Source organism: Siphateles boraxobius, unplaced genomic scaffold, assembly GCF_051911475.1.
Source record: "Siphateles boraxobius isolate OS27281-9 unplaced genomic scaffold, OSU_SipBor_1 66, whole genome shotgun sequence".
Taxonomy (NCBI): Eukaryota; Metazoa; Chordata; class Actinopteri; order Cypriniformes; family Leuciscidae; genus Siphateles; species Siphateles boraxobius.
This window is the reverse complement of record NW_027509193.1, coordinates 30,214,373-30,240,017: the sequence shown is the minus strand read 5'-3', so window position 1 is coordinate 30,240,017 and position 25,645 is coordinate 30,214,373. Positions and strand designations below refer to the sequence as shown.

The 25,645-nt window shown below is 37.4% G+C and overlaps 1 protein-coding gene across 5 annotated transcripts in view; it reads right to left on the bottom strand.

Annotated features, from left to right (window-relative positions):
- Positions 1 to 25,645, bottom strand: part of rhbdf1a (rhomboid 5 homolog 1a (Drosophila)) — a 73,586-nt gene that overhangs the window by 46,262 nt on the left and 1,679 nt on the right. For 2 of the 5 annotated variants that reach the window (XM_077213449.1, XM_077213451.1), the window contains exon 2: positions 23,812 to 24,299. The gene's annotated coding sequence lies outside the window, so the exon portion shown is untranslated. Of the gene's footprint in view, positions 1 to 7,389; positions 7,957 to 23,811; positions 24,300 to 25,645 lie in introns of those variants that run through there. The other 3 variants (XM_077213446.1, XM_077213448.1, XM_077213450.1) reach the window with 2 other exon arrangements.

Here is a 25,645-nt window from a genome sequence, read left to right as displayed (position 1 = left end):
TATGGTGGTGACCAGGAATGCTGGATTTTTCAGCAAGGTAGAAAAGCCAATATTCTTAAATAACAGAACGAAGACGTTGTAATTTGTAAATGATCTCCCGACCTATATCAGCTTTTAACAGAATTATTTGAATCTCAATAGAGGGTAAAACATAACCCAATGCAAGACACTATACTGATCAAAGCACTTCCTGTGGACACACCCACAACATTACCAAAGCCCTCCAAAATTACACGCTCATACACTTACACATCATTTCACACCAGCAGCACTGTTTCTGGACTTAATAAAGCCTCACGTCTCATTCATATACCCCTTTGCTCATTAAAGTCATGTTGATTAGTCTGAGAAGCCAAAGTCACTCAATTATGCCAGTAACATGTGCACAGGACAGAACTGACAGCAGAGGTAAAGGCATCTGAAAATCAGTGATCTAAAGAGCTACAACAGCCCTGAAGAATTGCATCATAGTTACAGAGAAATTTATAAGAGCATGCCACAATCTGTCAGATCTAACCAAATCAAACAACACCTTAAACATTACAAGTTACATTTTAAAAGGAAACTTGATTTATGCTCCAAAACAGACTCAATCTATTTTTACCCAGCAAACACATCTAGAGCATTCTTGCTTTTTTAAACGAATAAAATGTGCTGAAATATATACAATATAAGTGTGAAAAACAGCTGCGCATTGTGCCTAACAGTGTAGCAATACAGCACAGCCTCTCTTACCTTACTATTTATGCACATTACAATTCTCCATGCGATTTATGATTGTTTACTCACATAATGACTATAATTATGTCAACCTTTATAATATATGCAAGCAGATATTTTAGATAGCGTTAATATTAGTATTTAGTGCATGATTTAATGTAAGAAAACACTCCCAAAGAAAATGCTGAGTTCACTAAGGTCAAGTTAATCAAGTCAGTGAAATCAGCAACTAAAATGAAACCACATGAGATCATGTTCCTTTTAATATATCCTCTGGCACAGTTACAATTTTGATTAAAAAAGATACATTAATTTATTCCAGAACCCAAACAGGGACTGCATGTTTCTAAAAGTGCATATGAACATCCAGGAAGTTCAATTACGTGCAAGTTTTTAACATTTTTTAAATATGTGCGAATGAACAAAGTCGTGTGTTAATGAAGTCCATTTTCAAAGAGGGAGGTGTGCTGCTGGGACGTCCCCAACAGCTCTGACACAATTCGAATGCTGCTTCTTTGAAAATATGAAACTTGAACCATTAGAGCTGTGGGGAAAAGGCAGACTCGTTTTAGCAACTTTAAGTGACAATAGTCTTTTCTTTCAAAGTTGTCAAACAAGTCTTTCTGAAAGCGATACTGTTACCTAGAATTTTCTTTTCAACATAATGTGTCTATTTGAAACATAACAGGAAGAACTTATACTTCAAGTAGTGCTGAATCTGATAAGCGCATTCTATTTTGACCTTCAATCCTTGCTTATTGCGGTTTTGCAACCTCTGTTACAGTAAACCACAAGACCACCAATGTACCGCTGGTGACAAAGGATGGCCTTAATCTCATTTCACAACACATGCTAAATCTACATGGTGCTATTCAGACCTCAGATAAGCTCTTTCTGACTTGAACTGGTTAAAAAAGAAGTAGGCTACTTTGAGAAGAATTTTATATAGCTTTTTCTTGTCCATAGCTAAAAAGAACACATGGTCATATCACAAAAATAAATAAAGAGTCACAACTTTGACTTTTTACGTTTTAGTCGCAAAACATTGGTTAATGGAAACGCCGTCATTTTGCACGTTTTTTTATCGACATTTAGAAAATATCGCAAAAGTTTTGTGCAAATCTGTAATGGAAACGTGGCTACAGTAGCTCTGGCGACATTATCACTCTAGCTTTCTCCGTTTAAAAAAAAAAAATTTATAGATGCAATGTAGCCTACATGAAAACAAACATGTGAATTGGATTGCAAGGTTTAGGGTTCATTCATACAATCAAAACTTTCAGTGTCTGAAATCGGATTAGATTCATTTGGATTGACGAAAATTAGCGCATGTAAACATACTGTAACTATTGAAAATCAACGATTTGGTGGCTTTAATCTCTGCAAACTGCTGTTGGCCTTAAACCCTCTGCTCTCTACCATTGTTTGACAAATCGCTGGTCGAACCGATGTTGTTATATCCAGCCCACTCAGGCAATTAATACAAATATAGTGCAATTTGGCACAGCAGAACTTTAATAAACACACACACAGCTTTAATAAACAGTTTCACTGCCAGAAATGTCTTTTAAATTAGGAAGCTTGATAGAAAACAAAACCACATGTAATGAAAGTGATCCACTCTTGGCTAGACAGACCGACAGTCAGACAGACCGACAGTCAGACAGACACACACTGCCGTGTGACTCATTCACATATGATCACTCTTCTCCATTACTTACAGCCACCTGCGGCATCAATCTACTCCAGCACTATCCTCCCCTTGTCCTTTCCTCTACTGTGTCAACCTAGAGCCCAGTTGGAGCACACCTGCGACACATAATGACGACAGTCGATCAAAGCCCTGCTTAATCGGGATTGTTACATCACCATGAATGATGATCCCCTGAATGAGATAATGTTTCGAAAGCATTGCGAGCACAAGCTGGAGTGGGATGTGGCGACGGGCCAGGGACACCTCACATGGCACAAACTTCAGAATAGACGCTCTAGCTCTCCCAATAAAATAACTGCTTGTATTCTTGACTATCTTGTGTATATGCATGCAAAACATCAGCGATAATGTTTCACAGGGATACTGAATTAGATGCAGGCCAGTAAATGCCTTAAGCATAACTTAAACAGCTTAAACACATAAGCATGGCCTGAAGCGGCACACACCCCCTAAAAGGCCAATATGCAGCTTATGTTTCGAAACCTGAAAAAAGTGCTGTCGTCGCAGGAAGTATGGCATATGAATGCATCTCAATTTGTACCACAATCATTAAATATTCAGTTAGTTGTGCTACCCTGGAACTGGTTTTTAGATCATTAGATATGACATTATGGTGCCTTGGAAGCCTGTCTGAAGCGAACACACTACCTGTGTATGAGGTTCCATTTGTACCAAATAAGAGTAGATTGCTTTGTACATTTTTCCATGTCCACAGTCAGCATAATATACATTTGCACATCACCACATTTTCAATGATTCTAAAACGACTCGTCAGATGAATCAATCTCTCTAAATCCCTCCTTTCCGCAAGCTACTCTGCTCTGATTTGCCAGACAGCTCAGTCTGTTGTGATTGGTTAACCGTGTACAGCGTGCGCGTCGAAAACAAAAACGCCCATTGCCATAACAACGTCAGCTCTGCGTGTCCTGAGGCTTCCTACACCATAAACTAAACACAGCAATGAACAATGACGTTGATTTTACCATATCAATGCGAGCGCGTTGATAAAACATTGGAAGAACTAGTTATTCAACCTGAACCTCCATCACAAGGACGACTCGAGCAAGACGTTTCTCAGTGATACACTACTTAGTTTGAGGTAAATTATAAGATGTTGTAACTGTAATTCCTCAGCATCAGCATTAACAAGTGCATGTCCATCAACAAACCGATTATTTTACTTGTAATCATTTATTTACCAAGTATTTTTCTAATATATTGTGGTGAACACGTAGCCTGGATGCCAGGCCAAACCCCGCCCACAAAATTTTTAGGTTGGGAGGTTCGGTCTGGACTCGATCCGTTGAGGAGCTATTATGCCAGAAAAGGAGGACCAATCAAATCGTCAGGAAGGGCTTTATACGATGGACAGATGAGCAACCATAGACATCATATCTGTGTGAGCAACGGTAACGTAACCATCCATGTCATCAGAGCGCTTGGGTTGAATTCATGGCTGCCGCTGGAGAATTGGGTTGTGTATATTCCGCTATTGCCTGTGTTATAGAAGATATAGACAGCGCATTCATTTTAGAAGAGGAACAGAGAACCACGATCAAGGATTGTCGATGGGAAAGATGTTTTTGCTGTCCTTCCTACGGGATTCGGAAAAAGTTTAATCTATCAACTTTAATCTATCTCTCAACATACGTCACTTACTCCGTTGCTCTGATTGGTTCTAGGTCTATCCAATTGAGTTCAGAGGCCTTTTATTTCCTGGTTCGGTTGACACACGCCCCATAATCACAGCCCAATGGAGCAGTATCAGACTCACATTCTGACTAGAATCTGAGTATGACGACGTCAGGCTAGTGAACACGTGGAAACTGCATCAATAACAGTGCAAGTATGCAATGCATACATTAGCAGAGCTCTAGCGTGAATGACTGATGTAACATAAACGTTGGTAAAACAAATCTTACTTCATCTTTCAGTTTTAGGTAATAGTGCCCCACAACGGATTAGCAGAAGTATTTCAGTAAGACAGTAATAATGCGAGTTAGCCAGTTAGCAGGAGACCTACACAAAATAAAACTCAAAACTATGTTTTTTGAACACCATCTTTCAAGAGCAAGCGGTTTGTGAATCCTGCATTGAACTACGAGATTTGAGAAGCAGTCGTCAGTAAAATAAAGGGAACACAGCAAAAGTTTAGGATCATACTGCTGTGGTATCGTGGTAAAGATGAATTTTAACCACTGATTCTTCACATGCCCGTCCTTGGGGAGTGAAAAAAAATGGCTTTACCTTCACATTGTGGAGCACAGCGTCTTCTCGACATGATGCTATCAAGTATCCACAGGAATCAGCTGCAGGTTTGAGGGGGTTTCAAGATTCCCTGTTGTCTGCGCGCGCAATAAGTGGGCGGGCAACATGATAATGTTTCGTCTTGACGTCACAACGAAGCGGCTTATGACTCGTTTGAAAAACGATTCATTTCATTGACTCAGAGTCAACACTTACTTTTGAAAGACGATAACTTTATATACGGTGCACTTTCAGATTTAAAACTTTACAGGATGTTTTCATTCACTTTCAGGATGTGTTACACACTACATGAAAGGTCATTTTCAAAAATGCATAATAGGGGCCCTTTAAAAGTAATGCGTTACAATATTGTGTTAATCCTTAAAAAGTAACTAATTGCATTATTTAGTTACTTTTCATGCAAAGTAATGTGTAAAGTTCTATTTTTGGCAAATTAAAAGGCCCTTTCACACAGTAAGTGAAAGGAATAAGCCTTAGGCTGAAGGAAATGTAAATTCACTCCTGTAAAGTAGAGGGCACAGGTCAAACCTTTCAGCTGTGCTGTCATTCTGGATCACAGAAGAATAAGATGCAGGAGACCAAAGTTCAACACTTGCTTCAGCGATACAAAAAACAAAAACAAAAAAAACATATGTGATGTTTAACGTCATTTTTGTTTGAATTGGATCATTGAAGGTCAGCAGCAAAGACATTGGATAATAAAGTGAGATTAAATACAAAGTATATTTGTGTTATTTAACATTTAATTATTGCAGGTTTATGTCATATTCTGAGTTTGCACATTTCACTGTTTTTTTATTTTTTATTTTGAGGAATACAGAATCAGTTTTGTGCAAGTGAGATGAGTAAATGCATGCTCAAATTACTATAGAACTACAATAACCATCATGTTCACACAGAGCACACACAACATCTCTGCACGTTCAATTCATATCGAAAGATTGTGAACGACTGGGATGTTCAGGATTTCCTTTAAGCCCCGATGTTTACGAGTTGGGGATATGTCACGTGTCAATGAGAAACATGGCGGAATACCACAATATTTATAGGTATTATAATTATTATTATGAATATTTAAAGTTAATAGTGGCTTCATAAATTAATTAAAAACATTAAAAAGCAAAACACATCTGATGCACATTCTTTGTTCTTCATTATATAGAAGAAGAGTTGAAAACCTTGATGCATTTTTGAGCTGTTAATTAAGAGATGGTGCATCGCCTTCTTGCTCCGATGAAAGTGACTTGAAAGCACCTGAGATAGTAAACACGACTTCCCACCTTGTAAATACGAAACTTCCCAGGAGGACTTGAACACACCATTACTCTCGATTTCACTCAACATGGGGACGGGAGAGGTGTCAGTCAAATAAGTAAACTGCATTACTTATTTGAAAAAGTAACTCAGATATTTTGTTAGAAATTTAAAAGTAATGCGTTACTTTACTATTTACTTGAAATAAGTAATTGATTATGTAAGTCGCTTTGCTTGTAATGAACCATCCCAAATACTGGTTTAATGCCATATAAGTTACTGCTCTCAGTGAACGTTCTGCAATGCATTTTAAAGATATACAGGTAAACAAATACTGAGATTGTTTTCAATGAGTCACCAACTTTACAACTGTTATGACAACAAAGCAGGAAGATGAACCATAGGGACAACAGATTCATTCAAGTTTATAGAGATAAATGCACCTACAAGTTTTTAGAAAACTCATTATTGGAAAAAAAAATCTAAAATTTTGTATTTGTTTACCTGTATGTAAAATATGTTGCAGAGTGTTCACTGACAGCAATGACTTATAACTGCATGGGAGGATGACAAGCAGGCGACACAAACCGAATAGGCCTACTATTAATAAATATGCATAAGTTAATCCATTAAATAGCCTACTAATTAATTAACATTTCTGAATTTTCATTTGTGATTTATAAAAACATCTTGCGCGCTCAAAGTCATGTGTGACTGCGGCTTTACCAGAACCCCACATGAAAAAGGGCAACGTATACAATCACCAGCAGTGGCATTTGGTTTTGAACAGACTGCATAAAATACAGATAATCAACAATCAGCTGATAAAAAATAAAAAATAATAATATTTGACCATTGATGCAGGGCATCAATAACATTCGAACAGACGTCACTGTGGCCAGTGCAGGAAATAAGTGAAATTATATTAGTAGTATTTATGGAATACACACTAACACTGATTATTCGTATCAGAAAGAGTGTCCCTCTGACAACCTATGCAGCGTTTAGCTACCTATAGAGGCAACAAGACCTGCAAATCACCATGAGGTTTGTAATATCACTGGATACGGGGATGAAGCATATAGCTATCAAGTAAACTGGACTATATAGGATGAAGTCGTAAACACGGAAACAGCACACGCGCCTCCACGACATGCAAACGTACGTCTCGTGATTTAAAACTGCTAACATCAAGTTCAAGTTCGGGTATTTAACGTTAAGCAACACATCCTGAAAATCATTCAGAATTGAAATACACCAAACATATTAAACCATATGGTAAGAAACCATATTCTTTAAAACTGTAGGCTAAGATGCAGTATGACACATTTATAAATGTATCGATTTGATCTCAGGACGCACCGGTATTGGCGTATATTAACCTACACAGGAAAGACTGAAAATAAATCGTTAGGAAAGAAAAGATCACCTACCCTTATTCGATTCACAAGCACTTCGAAACGGGGTGAAATATTAACAGCTGAAATCTCCAGATCCCTGTGAATTATCGAGGGTGTGGGCTATCTTTATTTCATTTAGTCCAACGTTAAAAAGCAGCGCAAAAGATAAACAGCTGCAGATGTCAAAGTCTCTCAGTCTTGAGGCTCTCGGTGATAAAATCCAATGTTAAGACATTGTAGAGCCGGTCATGTGATTGTTCCCACGCAGCAGCGAGTACATTCCCACGCACTCACGACACACAGCGAGAAGCGGTAAGTTTAGTTTTTTGTCTGCCGGTAATTCAGTTTCATAAACCGGGAGCCCCGCCCGTTTCGACCAAGAGTCTGGCAAGTGCGTGGCCGATTGGTGCGCGTACACACACACGGGGAGGCGCAGAGACTCGTACTGTATGTGTGTGTGTGTGTATGTGTTTGTACAGCCATGACTAAGCATAGAAGTCTGTTAAATACAGGACAAGAGTTCATGAATTCCTCTCAACTGTTATTACAGTGGTGTGATTTGTTGAGTAGTTGTTTAAGTTGCTGTATGGGTTTAAACATGAACTGACTGCGGTTTGTGACAGAAACTCATTTAGATAAAGGGGTGTGGATGAGCACATGATCAGACGTTCAGAACTCATGACACACTTGAGAAATTACACGGACTTCTTTCTTTCTAATAGAAGAATATTCTATATTTATATAAATAAAATATTAGGCTACTCATACTATTTCAGTTAGCTTACTATTAACAGTAGGCATACACAGTATAGACAAATGCACATTTTGTAGGCTACATTAATTTTTTTTTCATGTGGTAACATTGAAATGGACTGTTTTTAGTTTAATTTTTTTTTTTTTTTTATCAGTTATATGTGCAGCTCTCGAATTTGCTCGACCAGCATTCGAAGAGTGCTAATATACAGTCCAACAGAACTGGGTCTTTTCACTTTCTGTATCACTCCACCTCTCTGTGTTTGTTGGTCTGTGAGTTAAAAGTTGGATTTTTTTTTGTGTGAATTTTTCACCAAGTTTGTTACAAAAAACTGATATTGTTAAGTGTCTAGTGTTTGAATCCTTTGAGATTATCTTGTGGACTCATTCAATTCCGTACTGCACCGCAATAAGGAATGTATAAAACCCATACATTCAGCAAACAACTATTCAATCTTAGATTGGCCTCAACGTTAACAGAGATAATACTAAGATTCTCAAGATAAAATCCACAAGCAGGGATCCATTCATTCTGAATGGAAGTCCCCTGGATGAAGTCCAGTTCTTCACCTACCTGCACAGAATCATTAACCAACAGGGCGCCACAGATGCAAATGTCAAGGCAAGGATTGGCAAAGCAAGAGTGGCCTTCATACAGCTCAAGAACATCTGGAGCCCCAGAGACTTGACCTTGGCAGCAAAGATCCGACTATTCAACTTTACATTAAGTCAGTGTTGCTGTATGGAGCTGAAACCTGGAGGACGACCAATATGACCATTAGGAAGGTCCAAACCTACTGTCTCAGAAGTATTCTGCAGATCCGCTGACCTGACACCATCAGTAATACCAACCTTTGGGAAAGAACACACCAATTCCCTGCTGAAGAAGAAATCAGTTAGAGAAGATAGGGCACAACCTTCGTAATCCGCCAAGGTGCCAACCAACAGCAATAGGCAGGCATTGAAGTGGAACCCCCAATGAAAGCAGAGAAGAGGCCATCCAAGAAACACATGGTGACGTGACCTTAAGGCTGACATCACCAAGATGGGCTACACCTGGAACCAGTTGGAAAGAATGGTCAAGGACAGAGGACTGGAGATCATTCACGGGATGGGCATGAGCAAGTAACACTCAGCAACTAGTAATTAATGCACTTGTAGGGACTCATTGATTGAAAATGTGATGCAATTATTCTTTCAACAGCACCACTGTCACCACCACCACTTCAAATTCACACACTGCTTTTCATTCACCATTACTCTGTGGCCCCCATAAGGCTCTTTATATGGTATAGGCATTTGGACCAGAGTAGCGGAAATGCTTATAGTTGCATAATGCGTACTGTAGCCTTTCTTTTTGTTTTAGCAAGTCCAATGGTGTTTATTTCAGGTGCCCATCCAGACTCATTTACAAGTCTAATACATACATTTATACATACTAAATACATACTAAATACATACAATTTCTGCAGTGTATGGCGTGTTACATACATACTTAATTTCACTGAGAGTTTTCCGCAAAGTGTGAAAGCAAATGTAACAACATGCATTGGCAGCCATAACACTGTTGTTAAATTATGACATTAAACTAAGCCACCAGGGGATTATAAAATGGGACAAGGATTTATTTAGAAAAGAAGAGGCTGTATTTAAAGAGAATTATGGATATAAAACTGCATTCACAAAACCACACACTATCTTCACTGAATGTTTTAGTAAATGATTAATCAGGGAAGCATAACTAAAATTCACAAACTCACCCTAGTTCCCTTAAATTCCTCAAGCATCCAACGAGTAATGACTACACAACAAAATAAAGAAGCATTTGTGCTTGTCTTGATTTGTCAATCTGGGAAATATCCATTCTGATGTCAGTTCCCTTTCGGCCCTTAAACAGCAGAATCAGGCAGAGAGATGTTTTAATTCTGGACAGCAGGTTCCTCCTCAACTCCAGAGTTCAAACTCAAGACAAAGAGACTGCATTGACCTGCATAGCATTCCATTTTCTCATACGACATTGTTGAGATTCTTCCCGTATTTGCCTTCAGGGACTTTCCAGAGTGCCTCTAAGGCTTGCGTGTTCAGTTATCCACATGGCCTTATTACCTGATTGTCTGTCCACATAAAATCATGCATGAATGGAGAAGAAGAATATGATTGTCCTGATCAGTGCCTGCATCAACTTTGTAGAAACCGTAACTCAGAGGTGCCGCTAAGGGAGGGAAGGGGGGTTGGGTGGGAGTTAGGCCGATTCTAAGGGCCCAAGCACTTTTGGGGCTCCCAGAGATCGATTCTTTTAATGGAATGGATGCGGTAGATGGACGATGGATGCCAACCTCATATTCTTTCATAGGGCCCAAAATTGCTAGCGGTGCCCCTGCATATGTTTTACACAGAGTGGGGTGCAGGTCATTGCTAATTATATAAGAGTGATTTTCACCAACTTGCACAGAAAACAAAACCAGTCATATTACTGCTTTTTGAAGTACACATTTAAAAATAACACACAAGCATTTCAAACGGCTGTTTTTCAGTTCAAAAAGCTTCTTCTTTATGGTGGAGATTTTTTTCTGTGCAATTTTACATCCATAGGGAGCCTTTGAGTGGAAAGGTTTAGTTGCTGAAAGGGTTTGGATTCAAACGGTGATGACAAGTACACAATCCAGGTATATTTCTCAGAATATTGCAGTCTGGCCAAAGAAAATCCTCTCATGACGGTTAAATTTTTTCTATCAGACCTGGGCCTTTGTCCTAGACCATGGGGAATATGGCAGGTATCAGCAAGTTCATCAACAAACACTAAACCTTAGAACAGGTTTGGGATTTAGAGTTAAATGTTGGGTCTGGGCCAGCCAGTCAATACAACAAGTGAGTTGCGACAAGCGCTGTGGCTTTGGCACCACGAGGGCAAATGTCACACATCCAACCTTTCTTGCACTGCCAGTGGATGGCAGATCATGTACAACATTACATGCAGTCGCATCTGGTGACATCATGTCCTGTTTTTGATTCGTTTACATGTCTTTGATTCGTGTTGCGTTAATATTTCAATCAAACCACACCATAGTTGATTTAGAAGTGGACCGAGACCCATCTTTTCAGGTACCAGGATTCGGATGGCAGCGTTCACACTTATTCTCACAATTAAAGGAACCGCACTAACAGAGCAATAAGGGTTCCTTTTAATCAAACCAAACCTGCCAAGTGTGAACACACCCTAAAACATACAATATATATAAATAATAACATATTGGTGACCAAACTATGTTTGTGCCCTGATGTGGAAGAAAATGTATAGGGATAGTTTACCCAGAGTCATAATTTCCTAACCCTCATATCATTCCAAACCTCTATAAGGAGACATTTTGCAGAATGCCTAAGCTGCACTTTTATGTGGCTCAAGAAAATCTTTACATGGCTTTCAAATGTCATTCATGCTTGCATGCATCTTTGAGACACTTTACGCTTTTCAAGAGCTTTATATGATGTCAAACGTTATTGGTTCTTGTGCATCTTGGTACCAAAAAACATTGCTATTGAAGGTTTTTAGTTTCAGATTTTAGAAATACGCAGGAGAAGATTTGTAACGTGCAAAGCGTTAAGATGAAGTGCAAAAAGGGACATGGTGATGGTAAAAAAAAATAAGATGGGAGGGAAAAATAATATATGTGAATACTTTTCTGTTCCCCAATAACCTTTGCATTCGCTATGACAGTTTTCCAGCATCCCTCCACCACCCCATCTCCTCACTTCTAACTATTCCTATCCCAGCCTGGGATGAGGGGAGTACTCTGGTTTGGGACAAATTCTGAGCTCGAAGCCCTCCCCTTGGACAGCATGCTAAATACACATAACCTATTTAATTATATGTAAGTGTGAACTCGTGAACCGTCCATATATATATATATATATATATATATATATACATATATATATATATATATATATATATATATACATATATATATATATATATATATATATATATATATATATATATAAATATACACATATATATATATACTTCCATCATGTCCACTCAGGGGCTCTGTCGCCTTTAAACAATTAAAAGTTCAGTCTTTTTCTCACACAAAGCTAAGGCTTCAGAAGACTTGTATAAACATATTTTTTCTCATTAGAGCTTGACAGTATAAATCACCATCCATTTTTTTTATATTAAAAAGGGCAGTTTGGATATTCTGCTTAACATCTCTGTTTTGTGTATAATGACAGAATTTCCAGGTTAAGTTTACCTGGCTGAAAAAAAAAAAACAGACAGAACCCAAATGTATGAAATGCTCATTATGATGTAGGAGGCTCATGGGGAACATCTGATTGCTCTACCATGGGCCAGTAGTAAGGAATAGATTCTGGAATACTCCTGTGGGTCACAGAAGAGGCAGAGGGAGGTCTTAGGGCAAGGCACGGGCGGCCTCCGATTAAACTGCAGTACTGAAGCTGGGAGAGCACTCAAGCTCTGTGGAAACCCCATCAATCAGTCCCAGATAAAAGAACTGAGCACAAGACCCACTTACAACAGAGGAACACAGAGTCAGACAAGCCATAAACGATTTCCTCTGGTGTTAACTGTCCACAAAGCCACAGGAGCAAATCTCACTTCAGAAGTCCTCACGATTGGCCCTGAATTACTGAGGGCAAAAAGAAAGGACATATGGAGAGTGACAACTTGATATTCTTCAGACATACACATGAAAGTTAAAGGAGCTGTATGTAAGAAATGTATTTCAATTAATCATAAAATGGCCCTGATATGTCACTAGACATTAAGAAATCATGTTCATTTCAAATACTTATATCACTGACAACAGTAGTCCGGCTAGGATATTGTCATTTAAAAAGTGAAGTTGCAGCCTTCAACTGATGTTGATGTTGTCATGTTGTGTTTTGGTCTGATGCGCCACCCTCCACCAATCACGAAGTCAGTAGTGTTGCGCCATCTGGACTACAGCTCTGCTCTAGTTACCACAGCTGCAGCTACAAACGTGTCGGAATCGGATAAAAAAAATGTCTAACGTTGCGAAACCAAAAAAACCTTGTTATGAATCATACATTCTTTGTGACAAAGTCCGAAATAAAACAAGGATCTGTATAGGAGATGCCTTTGAAAGATGGAGACGGCTGAAAACGGAGAAGAATTTGAAGACAGACGCTAATGTTGCTAATTTTCTCCTGGACAGGTAACTATGATTTTTCTCTATTTTTGGCTAACTTGTACTTGATGTTAATGGACATTTCAAATATTCACGACAGTCGAACAAAGTTATGCATGTTCGTGCAAAGTAACATTACGTTAGCTCATATGGAGGAGGTGGGTCATCGACTTGAAAAGGTAAGGAATTGTTTGGGTAATAAAAAGGGCGAGTCGTCATTGCTAACATTAGCAATGCATTATCAGAGCCCGTTTCTCTGTCAGTATGCTGAGACGCTGAGGAAAACAACATTAGCACGGCCATTTTTGTTTATCATGCAAGTTCTACAGCCAAAAATAATAGAAGGACATGTAATCTTTCACATCACATATTTTAGCGTTATAGACGTGAACTGCAGGGTAAGTTAAAAAATACAGCTGGTAGCTTTCACTTAGAACGTCAGCTAAATGAATAGCTGTATCTTTGATATCGGTTACACACAGTGACAGGCTTGTGCTTGTACATACGTTAATGACAGAGTTAGACTAACAGCTACTGTTCTAACAATGTACTGTCACATTCGAGCGTACATCTTTACGATTATATTTGGCTAATCGCCATTAGTACATTTTTACGATATATAATTACTTAGCAAAACATCTGTCATTTGAAGCATAAACATAATTAACAGATAAAGCTTCTTGTAGCAGCCTACGTTCCTGCTGGATCCTGCAGCCTATCTGGCAACCTCGAGTCCGGGAGGAGGGGGAGGGGATACACCGCTCTACAGTAATTTGAAAGTGAGTGCAGTACCAGCTTTGGCCACAATCTTACATACGGCTTCTTTAAGTGATTGAAAAAGAGGTGAAATGAAGGGTCCTCAGATATATATATAATTTTTTTTTTTTTTTTTTTTACAGAAGTTATAGAACATGAACTCTCATCGTCTCCCTCTGCTGTCCCATTCATCATTCTCAATCACAACACAATAATTGTCACGATTAATCAACAGAAAATGTACACTACAAAATAATTATCCAATAATAAACTCTCAGTAATCTCCATCAGCAGTCCTCCTCAGTATCAAATATGTTTACATTTTGACAGTCTATGTTTGCTTTCTATGTTAATTCCAGTTTTAAGCTAGGAAAACATTGGCTAGGCAAACATCTTAACAGATCTGGATCTGGTGACTGTAAGACTGTAAGCTTTCCTGTAGCTCAAACAGTAGAGCGTTGGCGCTTACAACGCCAAGGTTATGGTTTCAATTCCCAGGGAAAGCAAGCACTGATAATAATGTAAATGTGTACCTTGAAATGCAATGAAAATCGCTTTGTAAGTATAAGACAAAAAGAATAAATAGTTGATTCTAGGAGTCTATCTTTTCTTCATGTATCAGAAACTCTGCTGATGCAATAGCCTGTGGTCCACTTCGGTCACATGTTACTTCCCTCACACACCACTGGCATCAAACCATGTCATTATGGTAAAACAGTAATCAAACACAAGAACAGCCGTTTACATTCCACACTCACCATTTTGTCTAACCAAACCTCACAATCCACATTTTTTAAATATGAACTCATCATAAATCTTCTGTCCAGCAAATCCAGTCTTTTGTAACTGTACTACAAGCAAATTAGGGATAGTTCACCCCAAAATAAGTATTTTGTCATCATTTATTCACCCAATTTCTTCAGTGGAACACGAAACAAGAAATTTTGAAGGTTTTGCCCATATAATGAAAGTCAAAAACATTGAACCCCATTGACTGTATGGACAAAAACTTTGAACCATTGACTGTATGGACAAAAACATTGAACCCCATTGACTGTATGGACAAAAACATTGAGACATTTTTCTTAAGAAAAGCACAGGGGTTGGCCACTCTCAGAAGAAAAGGTACAAAAGCTGTTACTGGGGCGTATCTTCCCAAAGGTACACCTTTGTACCTTATTTACCCTCTAAAGTGTGCATTTTTATTGTCTTAGTACCTAAAGTGTACAGATTAGTACCTAAATGGTATATTTTAGTACCTTATTGAAAGGGTACCAACCCAGAGACAGCTTTTGTACTTTTTTAGTACAGAGAGTAAGTGAATGATTCACCTTAATGATTCATTATAAACTGTAGTAGGAAAACAATGCTGCACTGTATGATTCAAACAACAGGTTAAAGATGGAACAGGGAGAAATGTGTCAGTTAAACAGACCTCTTCCTCAGTGAGATAAGAAAAAGATCAGTAAAGTCCAGACCGCTCTCTCTTCCTGCTTAATTGCAGCTGTCTAATGGTAGACTGCTGTCAAGGAGGCTGTAACTGTGTCAGGGCACTTACTGTGGTCAATCAATCAATCAATCCTTACTGGTGTACATAATCTTCTACAGCTGCATGTCAGGAGAGTCCAGGAGTAGAAAAGGAATTTTGTTCAGCCCTTGTAAAACAACTCTGTCATTTTTTACTCACCGTCATGTTGTTCCAAACCCAAATGCTGTGGTTTTTATGAAAATCAAAATAAAGGTTCCAACAGTGGGGTTTCAAAACAATGCCACAGAAGAACAATTTTGGGTTCCTGAAAGAACCTTTCAGTGAACAGTTCTTAAAAAAAAACTTTTTATATTAGTGTTAAGAAAATTTGAAACAATTAAATAACCCTTTTTCCACTATAAAGATCCTTTAATTGAATGGAAAGGTTCTATGCATGTTGAAGGTTCTTCATGGAACCATCGATGCTGATAAATTATCTTTATTTTTAAGAGCATATCATGGACCACACAGCTCATAATTCAAAGACAATCATCAAGTCCACTGCAGCTCTCAGTCTTCATCCCATCTCACATTTTCAAACCAGCACATTGTGTTCAGTTACGGCACATGACAAATCCCATGATATTTTGCGGTGTCGAGCTTGGCACGATAGGTGATCTGAAATTGGTTGTGAATGTGATTTAGGATCTAAAACGACTTGGATTTTGGTCTGTTCCTCACAAAAGCTTCGAATTGCTTTAGAAGACTTAGAAAATAGAGCATTATTTATTTTTAGAGCTTGACAAACAGGGTTTCTATGAACTGTATGGAAAAGAGAGGTTTCATTTAAATAACATCCCAACAGAAATGACAGTTTAAAGGAAGAAGAACAGGTATCACAAGATAAGGAAAGCAGTTTTTCTGGTCGTGTTCACCTCATATTTCTGCATGTAACATTTGACCCCACATTCATGCAATATTGTTTACCTCCTTTCCATGGGAGCCCCCAGCAGACGAATGAATAAGCATGAGCGTGTCTGCCAGCTGTTTGGCTTTTAGAGCAGGACCACATGAGCCGCGGAAACCACACTCAAAATATCCCGAATAATCCCGCCTCTCCCTACAGCAGAGCCGCAACACACCTGACACCTTCCCACACAACACCGCAAGGGTCCCTTTAAACATTAATAAGCTTTAAATTACGACGGGTTTAATTAAAGAAATTGAGTTTGACTAGGGAGAGATATTTCCCTTGAGGGATCTTTCATCCTGCTTTCTCTTGGCTTTCAGTGGAGAGCGTTAACAGTTATCCCACAATGCCAGGTGGTGAGAGTGAGAAAGAATAAACACTATCTTTTGGCACGATGACCTGGAACAAAGTGGGAATATTGTGGCAGATCCTAATTTTGCCTTCTCTTTCTCACAGCTCAACAAAAATGTGTAGAGCTGCGATAAAGCAGGTGGGACTAAAGGAGAACAGAGCTGAAAGAAAACTGCATGTAGAAGTTTTCACGTTGGCTAAATCCACTGTGTCTCAATCTTGAAAGCCACAGAAATTTCACACCCTCTCCATCAATGTGAAGAGCTGATCCTCTATCAGTTAGAAAGTAGTTACAAACCACACCAGGCTCTATCAAAGATGAAGTGTGCACTTTTTGTCCCTCTTGCGGCTCCGATTGGATTCACAAAAAGTAATTGTTCCAAAAAGGTTTCCCTAAAGCTCCTAACACCTCTTCTGAAGGAAGCAGAAAGTTTGGCGTATTTGTTCAAATTTTACAATTATATCTTTTTTTCCGTGTTTGGAATAATAGTACAAGCACTGCACGATATATCACAGTTACTGAAATATTATTACAAACGTACAAATCGCAATATGCATAACGCAATGGCTTGTGATAAGAGATTGATTTTTATACTTTAAAAAATTCCAAAAAGTCAAAGTTTTAGGCTACACAACTGTTGAGAATACACAACTGTTACTTAGGGGTGTGTGTGCTTGAGCTCCGAAGACATACAGTGTGCAAAATGATCCACAATCTCTGATGATGCTCACACAGCTACAATTTGGCTGCCTGAGACAAATTGTGTGAATCCTAAAAGATTTCTCTGATCAGGCCAAAATCTGTAGTCTTTGATCGCTAGTTTGACATGTTCGCAGACTGCCCATTAATTACCATTGCGATCTCAGATGAAATTCTGGCAGTTTCAGAAGATTTGATGCACAGTCCTGCAGTCTGGCTTCTCATACAACAATCGTCTAATCAAAAAACTATAGGAGGAGATTGAGATTTAAACATCTTGTATAAATTATTACAGTCAACTTCTCATTACACTTAGTGTACATTTACATGACAATGATGTAGCCTAATAAAAACGGAAAAGTATTTCCTTTGCGTTATTCGCGTACAGACAACAAAGTTGTCAAATGACTAAAAGTGCTGTATTAGTCATGCCAGCCAGGCCAGTAGTTGGTGATATCACTTTGTAAAGAAACAATGCGCAGCTATAGACTGAACACATGATATGCATGCGCATGACGTCACCGGTTTCACAAATTCACGTTTTTGTAGTTTTCACAGATTTTTTTTTTCTGTATTGTTTTCAAAAACTTGCACTTTGAAACACATTTTCAAAAGTTTGCATTTTCAGGCCCCTAAAACGCTGTTGTCAATTAAAAAAAACGGCCAAAACGCATACAATTTTTTCTGTTTTTAGTTTAGTCATTGTGTAAACAGGTCCTGAGTTGGCAGTTGACATGTAAATATGGGTGGTTGTGTATTCAAATGTCATACATCTTTCTGAAGTCAGCAAGTTGCAACAGTATTAAAGTTTTTAATTAAAAAATTAAGCCATTTTAGCAGTGCAGCTAAAGTAAAATCTGACAACATCGAAAAAATTTTTACTGCCAGAATGTTTATGTCCCCATTCTCCTGAAATAGCAGAGTCGCTCAACCAAGAATAAGATATATTAGACAGAGTATTATTTCAGGAGTCTGTGTCACAGAAAATACAGCATCTTTTGAACTTTTTGAATCAGAAAAGAGCTGTCAGAAAGGAGTTTCAAAGAATCACAAAGCAAAATGTGATGAGATACATGAGTAAGACAGCGAGCAGGTGGTAGAGGGAGAAGCAGGAGGAGAGGGAACTTTGAATGAAGGAAAAAAAGGGAAAGAAACTATGGAGGCTCCGATGAGTAACGCCTGGATCTGCATGTCAGCTGACAAAAATATAGGGTTAAATTTAGCAGAGGTTCTGTGAGGCAAACAGAGCAGAGTATGCCAGAGAAAACAACACTCCCACGGTCTCTATTATCTGACCTCATATTTCAGCCAGGGTTTGTTTGAACTTACCTAGCCAGAGGCTGGAGTAGCTTTCCTACACTGCTTAACGTTTAAACCCATTTCACTTAAAATAAAGAGGTTGGCCTAAAGGAAATATTATGGGTATTAGCAGGATGTCAGGTGTTTTGTTTTTATCATGTAAAACTGCGCAGCTCACAAGACATTTTTATGTTCCTTGTCCTTAAAGAGATATCAATTTTACATCTGTCCACTACTCACCTTTCATTTCATGTTGTTCCAAACCTGTATAACGTTCTTTCTTCCACTGAACACAAAAGAAGAATGGTATTGTCATTCTTTTCCAAACAGTTAGTCCCAAAGAGCAGTGAGGCTTTTAAACTTTAAATGGGCACAAAAATACCATAAATGTGCATATTACTCATGCACTAGTCATTCGATATCTTTCTGTGATGAAAAGACCAAAATCGTTATTCACTGATAATCTTCCCCTCCAGTGAGTTGTTAACCGCTGTGACTGGATCATTGTGTCAATGATAACCAAATCAGTCTGATTCGTGAATGAATCATTCGTTTTTGTGAACTTAGAATAACCAATTCATTGAAAAGATCTGACTCAATCGAATGATTCGTTCATGAATCAGAAAGACATGCGAGTGAGTAGCATTTTAATTTCTGAGTGAACTATCTCTTGGCCAGCTACAATATGACACATAAAACAATGAGGCAGATACTGATGCAAGCTATGCATGTTTTAAAAGTACCACAGCAAATCATTTCCCGCTGCCGCCCTGTGAACCGTTGAGCTGAACAGGTGTTGTTGTGAAACTAGAGAGGGAAACAATCTGCCTGTTTGAATATTTAGTAGGGACATCTGCATACAATTACCACATGAATGTCACATAAACAAACACATGCACCATCAAATTCAAGTTTTCTTCTCTTAAAAATTTAAAAAAAAAATATATATATATATATAGGCTACATACAGAAATCAGACCCGCCTTTTTACAAATATATATATTTTTTAGAATTGTGCCAGGACAATAGTTTATTTTTGGGCTTTTGTGAAGTGTATACTTTTAAATAAATTTTAGATTAAATTTCAATAAATATTCTACCAATTAAATCATTAAAAACTAACAAAATACACAACCTTCAAAGCTTGGGGGGTGTTCATGTTTTTGAATAGGTTGCTAAGATTTTTTCTATTATGCTCACCAAAGCTGCATTTATTTGAAAATACAGCATCAAAATAGTAATTATGTATATGTATATATATATATATATATAATTTTTTTTCTTATATATTTTTATTTATTTATTTATTTTAAATGCAATTTATTCATGTGATGTCAAAGCTGAATTTTCAGCTTCATTACTCCAGTTTTCAGTGTCACATGATCCTTTAGAAATCATTTTAATAGGATGATTTGATGTTCAAGAAACATTTATTATTATATTAGCAATGTTGAAAAATGCTGTGCTGCTTGATATTTTTGAAGGAAGGTCAGCAGAAAAGACATTGGGTAATAAAGTGAGATTAAATACATAAAGTATATTTGTGTTGTTTACCATATTTAATTATTGCAGGTTTGCGTAATATTTAGCATTTCAACGTTTTTATTCATTTTGAGGAATAAATTGTTTTTTGTGGAAGTGAGATGAATAAATACATGCTCACATTTAGTCTAGAACTACAACCATGTTCACACGCAGCGGGTACAGCTCCTAACATGGGTACAGGAAAGCTATCAGTCAATAAATGGGAAAACAAAGTAACTTGAGTTAATTATTTGAAATGTAACTTAGCTATTTTGTTGTACATTTAAAAGTAATGAGTTACTTTTTCTGGTTACTAGCTTAAAAAAAGTAAACTGATCACATAACTCTGGGTACTTGTAATGCATAAACACTGGTCTTGACAAAAGCAAAGTCGCTCTGATTCAGAGTTTCTAAACAAAACCTATAACTAAATCTTAAATTTCAGCGCTACAGGTTTGCATCCTTGTGATTACTGGTATTTCCAGTTTTCCCAAGGTGCCACTATGAAAGCTTTACTGTGCTAGGATATGGTCCTTATATTGCAAATAAATCTCACTGCTTCAGTTTCAAACTGAAAATAAATGGACATGCGGATACACTCCGCTTCAAGAAATCTTTTCCCCACACATTTCAGTCTGCCTTCTGCTTGCGGGAGCAGCCATGCGGGAACACTGAAACTCAGATCGAACAAGCCAATCTTTCCATTTAAAAGGGTGTGAAAAGACATATCAGGCATGAAAATAAAGCTTTCTACCTGCTTCTTAAGGTGACAGCTCAGTGTGCACGGTCTGATGACTCATACTGCTGTCATCATCAGTGAGTTTCACTGAAGCGGGACAGTGGAGAGCATCCATCTGTCTGTCGCAGGCATGTCCTGATGAGCTGATGATGGAAGTCTTTGCCAGATCTCCTCCTGTCTGCTGACATGTACGTGAGACCAAAGCCAAAACCTCCCAACAATGGTTTTAGCCAAACCACCAGATATATGACACAGCCATCATCAAACCATCTCTGGACTTTAGTTACAGTCATGTCAGGCCAATTTGTATCTCTGGCCCCTGCTTTGGCTCAACAGGCAGACGTGATCCTGATGCCAACTGGCCGTTGGATCAGCAGACAACAAGCATCCCAGCGCAACACTTTACCACATACTGAGATACTGTGTTACACATATGCTTCTCATTGTTCTCTAAATAGATGTACAGTGTGCTACATAATAACTTTTGGCATGAATGACACTCTCTTGAAAAGCTAATGTATCATAACTAACATTAGATATAATAATATATAAAGTAACTTAAATCACATTTCTTCCCCATTATGATGCTCAGTTTTAACTTCAGCAGATCCTCTTCACCATATCTACATGCCTACATGAATTATTTTGCTGCCAGGTGATTGGTTGATTAAAAATTTCCGAGCAGTTGAACTGGTGTATCTAATAAAGTGGCCAGTGAGTATATATATATATATATATATATATATATATATATATATATATATATATATATATATATATATATATATATATATTTATATATATGTCCAATTTCAATATCCCATCTTCTAGAAAGCCTTGTGTTAAATGATTCATTTTGTAAGGATCATTCAACACAAAGGTTTTTATTAGTAAATTGTGATTTATAAGGTGCTCTTTCTAATGTGTTGATTTGTTGTCATGGAAACGTTTCATTATTAGCGCAGTTGCAAATGGTTGTGCTGTTTAATGGTGTGTGGAAAGATTATACGCAGTGTCTTTTTTTCAATTACTGAAGTCTTCAGTGATTGTTCCCGCTTGACCTTTTTGGAAGGAAAAGAAATCAATACTTGTATTACAGCAAATTACTTTTTTGGAAATTAATTTAATTGATCAAACGTGATAGTAAAAATAATATTCGGAAATGTTTATGTTGCTGCAAATCAGCATACAAGTAAGATTTCTGCAAGAGTAATGATGCAGAAAATTCAGCTTTGATCACAGTAATACATTAAATTTTGAATATATTACAATAGAAATTACATTGTAATAATATTTCACAATATTACTGTTTTTACTGTATATTTTGATCAAATTAATACAGCCTCTGTGAGCTTAAGAGACTTCTATAAAAACATTTAAAAAATCTTAGCGACCCCAAACTTTAATTTGAACAATAGTGTATATATATATATATATATATATATATATATATATATTAGGGCTGGGAAAAGATTAATCGCGATTAATCGCATCCAAAATAAAAGTTTGTGTTTACATAATATATGTGTGTGCACTGTGTATAATTATTTTGTATATATATAAATACACACACGTGCATGTATATATTTAAGAAATATTTGCATGTATATACTGTATATATTTATTTATAATTTATATAAATATAAATTTTTTATATATAAATATAATTTTTTTCTTATATGTATACATGCATGTGTGTGTATTTATATATACAAAATAATTATACACAGTGCAAGACACATATATTATGTAAACACAAACTTTTATTTTGGATGCGATTAATCGCGATTAATCTTTTCCCAGCCACATATATATATGAGAAGTGAGATGTGATCTACAATCCCGTTACACCAGCAGAAGTGAAACTATAAGAGAAACTAAACTGACTAGAATGCATAAGCTCAGCGCAGCTGAATACGTCATTGGTGAATAAAAATGAAAATAGTAAAATATAAACTCTTCAATAACTAAAACATTTCAGTGATTCAAAACCTACAAAGCGCAGTTAAAACTTTAAGAATCATTGTAAAGAAGATTCTAGTGCAAAACACAATCTTGTGGAAGATCTTGGAGACGCAGCTGGTTACTCCACTGTACCATACAAATGAGCCATGACCATATTTCACCTTGGAATGTTTATGGCATTCTTGAGTTACTTAAACATATTGATTTACACATTGGCAGCCAGCAGTGTGCCCCCTTTCTATTTCTGCTACCATTGCACATCAGAGCAGCAATGTGTGAGCATGCAGATCTCAGTGGCTAAAGAGAGTAAAGACCCGTACACAACAAGGCCGATACCTACAACGATAATGATTCAGTTGTGGTTCTAAAAATCTTTCTAAATGTAAAAGAATACAGTCCACACCACGGCTATAAACGACACAGAGGAACGATAGCGTTGGAAATTTGAAATCACTTTCAAAATGATTTTTTCCTCCTGAACTATAAAAACATTTGTAATGTTGCCAGATCTGCGATTTTCCAACTAAAGAGCTCAAGCATTTAAAGTGGCAGACGACCTAAACTGCATCGCACACTTGCAATAAACTATGTTTTATTAACAAAGTTCGGGGGAAACACGTTCAAATGAGCTATAATGAGATGCAATAGTTATCCTTCTTGTTGTGAACGGCCCTTAATACTTGGGAATAAAGGTTTTGAAAAATCCCTAAGCCCAATTTTGAGCAATAATACTATAAGCCTCTACACTCTTTAACTCACCTAAGCACTGTAACATATTGCAAGCACTTCAAAGACTGGTCGGGCTTCAGAGGAGTCAGATGGGAGGCCTGGGACAGGCTTTTGTCCATCCTGTCGTCTGTTCTTCAGTCTCACTGAACTTTATAGCTGATGGTTGTGTCCTCTGGGAGCGTCCACAATCGATCAGCCAGGTGTTTAGGAGTCGGCCTGCTGCTACTGATGACAGACATGCTGAGACCGTAGAGAGTGGCTCAGTTAGAGCCTGAATCTGTAAGTCCCATTAAAGCCACTGTGTGTCATGCTGTCCATTTAAAGTCAGACCAACTCTGAACATTTGCTGTGTAATGTTTTAGAAAAATGGCTTATAGGTATACATCTGATATCTTAGCCATAAAAAAAAAACACAGAAATAATCCAGTCTTTACAATCTTTGACTTTATGCATGAAATGTTCCTGGATCATTGCTGGAACATTCCTATCGAAAAATCATGGTCCAAATCATGGTTTCCCTAAAACCAGAGAAAAAAAAGATTGGTTGATATAAATAATGTTGTTCAAGCAATGAAGTCTAACCCTACATCTATCTTTTAACTGAAGCCTAAAATCTGATCGGTGTGGTTCTCCGTCAGATGTTTCTGAGCATTTCCTTACCACAGACACTCCGAGCGCTGACAAATCACAAGCATTCTCTGGGAATGGAGAGTATGAAAGGTATTTTTAAAGAATGAATGTACTAAACCACAACTATTTTGCAATAGTGTTTCTGATATATAATATCAGTTTATTGTTATTTATTTGAGTTATCATTGATAGATGACTTACAGGCCATTTAACAGTCTACTGGTGCTGGAAATAACCCTCTTTCAAAATACTACTAGTAGTAGTATCTACTAATATTATGCAATATTGTGATTATGTGGAAATGTTGCAGATCTGCAAAGGGGCATCGAGTCATTACATTTTATATTTTTCTATCTAAACAACTGTTAAGACAGCAAAGTCTGAGGTAAGTTTGTTGTTGGTTACCTTTAAGACAAAGCTGGTTATCTCAACAAGGTATCTCTCCTGTTAGCCCTCTCTGTAAAGAACATATTTTTTATTTATTTATAATCGATCAAAAATATCTGTGTATTCTGACTAAATAATTTTTTTTTACAAGCAACATTATTTTATTGTATTGTAATAGATATTTAACCAGTGCCCTAGTCTTCTTGATGGGGTCTAAAAGAGATAGTTCACCCAAAATGAAATTTCGATTAATATTGATTTCTTTTCTTTTAGTATCTCTTTATGAACGTCTTAAAGCAAGTTTGGGTTACATGGACTGTCATTGGAGGGATAGAAATCAGGTTTCATGAAAAATATCTTCATTTGTGTTAGGAAGATGAACAAAATTCTGAGTAACATGAGTAGCCTAAATTATAACAAAATTTTTATTTTGGGGTGAACTGTTCATTTAAAGGCTTTCCATGTCACAGCAGGAAGTCTCTGATGACTTTGGGACTGTTCAGGCCAGCCAGTCCAAACTAATCTCACGGGAAAACGTAACTGTGTAACTTTCATATGTAACGAGGTGTTGCTTACATATGAATTTGTTGCGTACATATGAATTTGTACGATGTGTAAAAAAAGTAAGCATGAAGGTTCAACCATAACCCCTAAACACACCTGTCACTGGGGCACAATTTGATAGTATGAAAATGTATGAATGAGATGGTATTAATTCATAAATTAGCCACCAATTTGCCAAAACGTAAAATAGTTATGAATTGCCATGAGATTATGGCCCTGTTGAGACCTGGTATTAAGATGTAATTTGGTCGATCGGATCACAAGTGGACGACGCTAAACACAG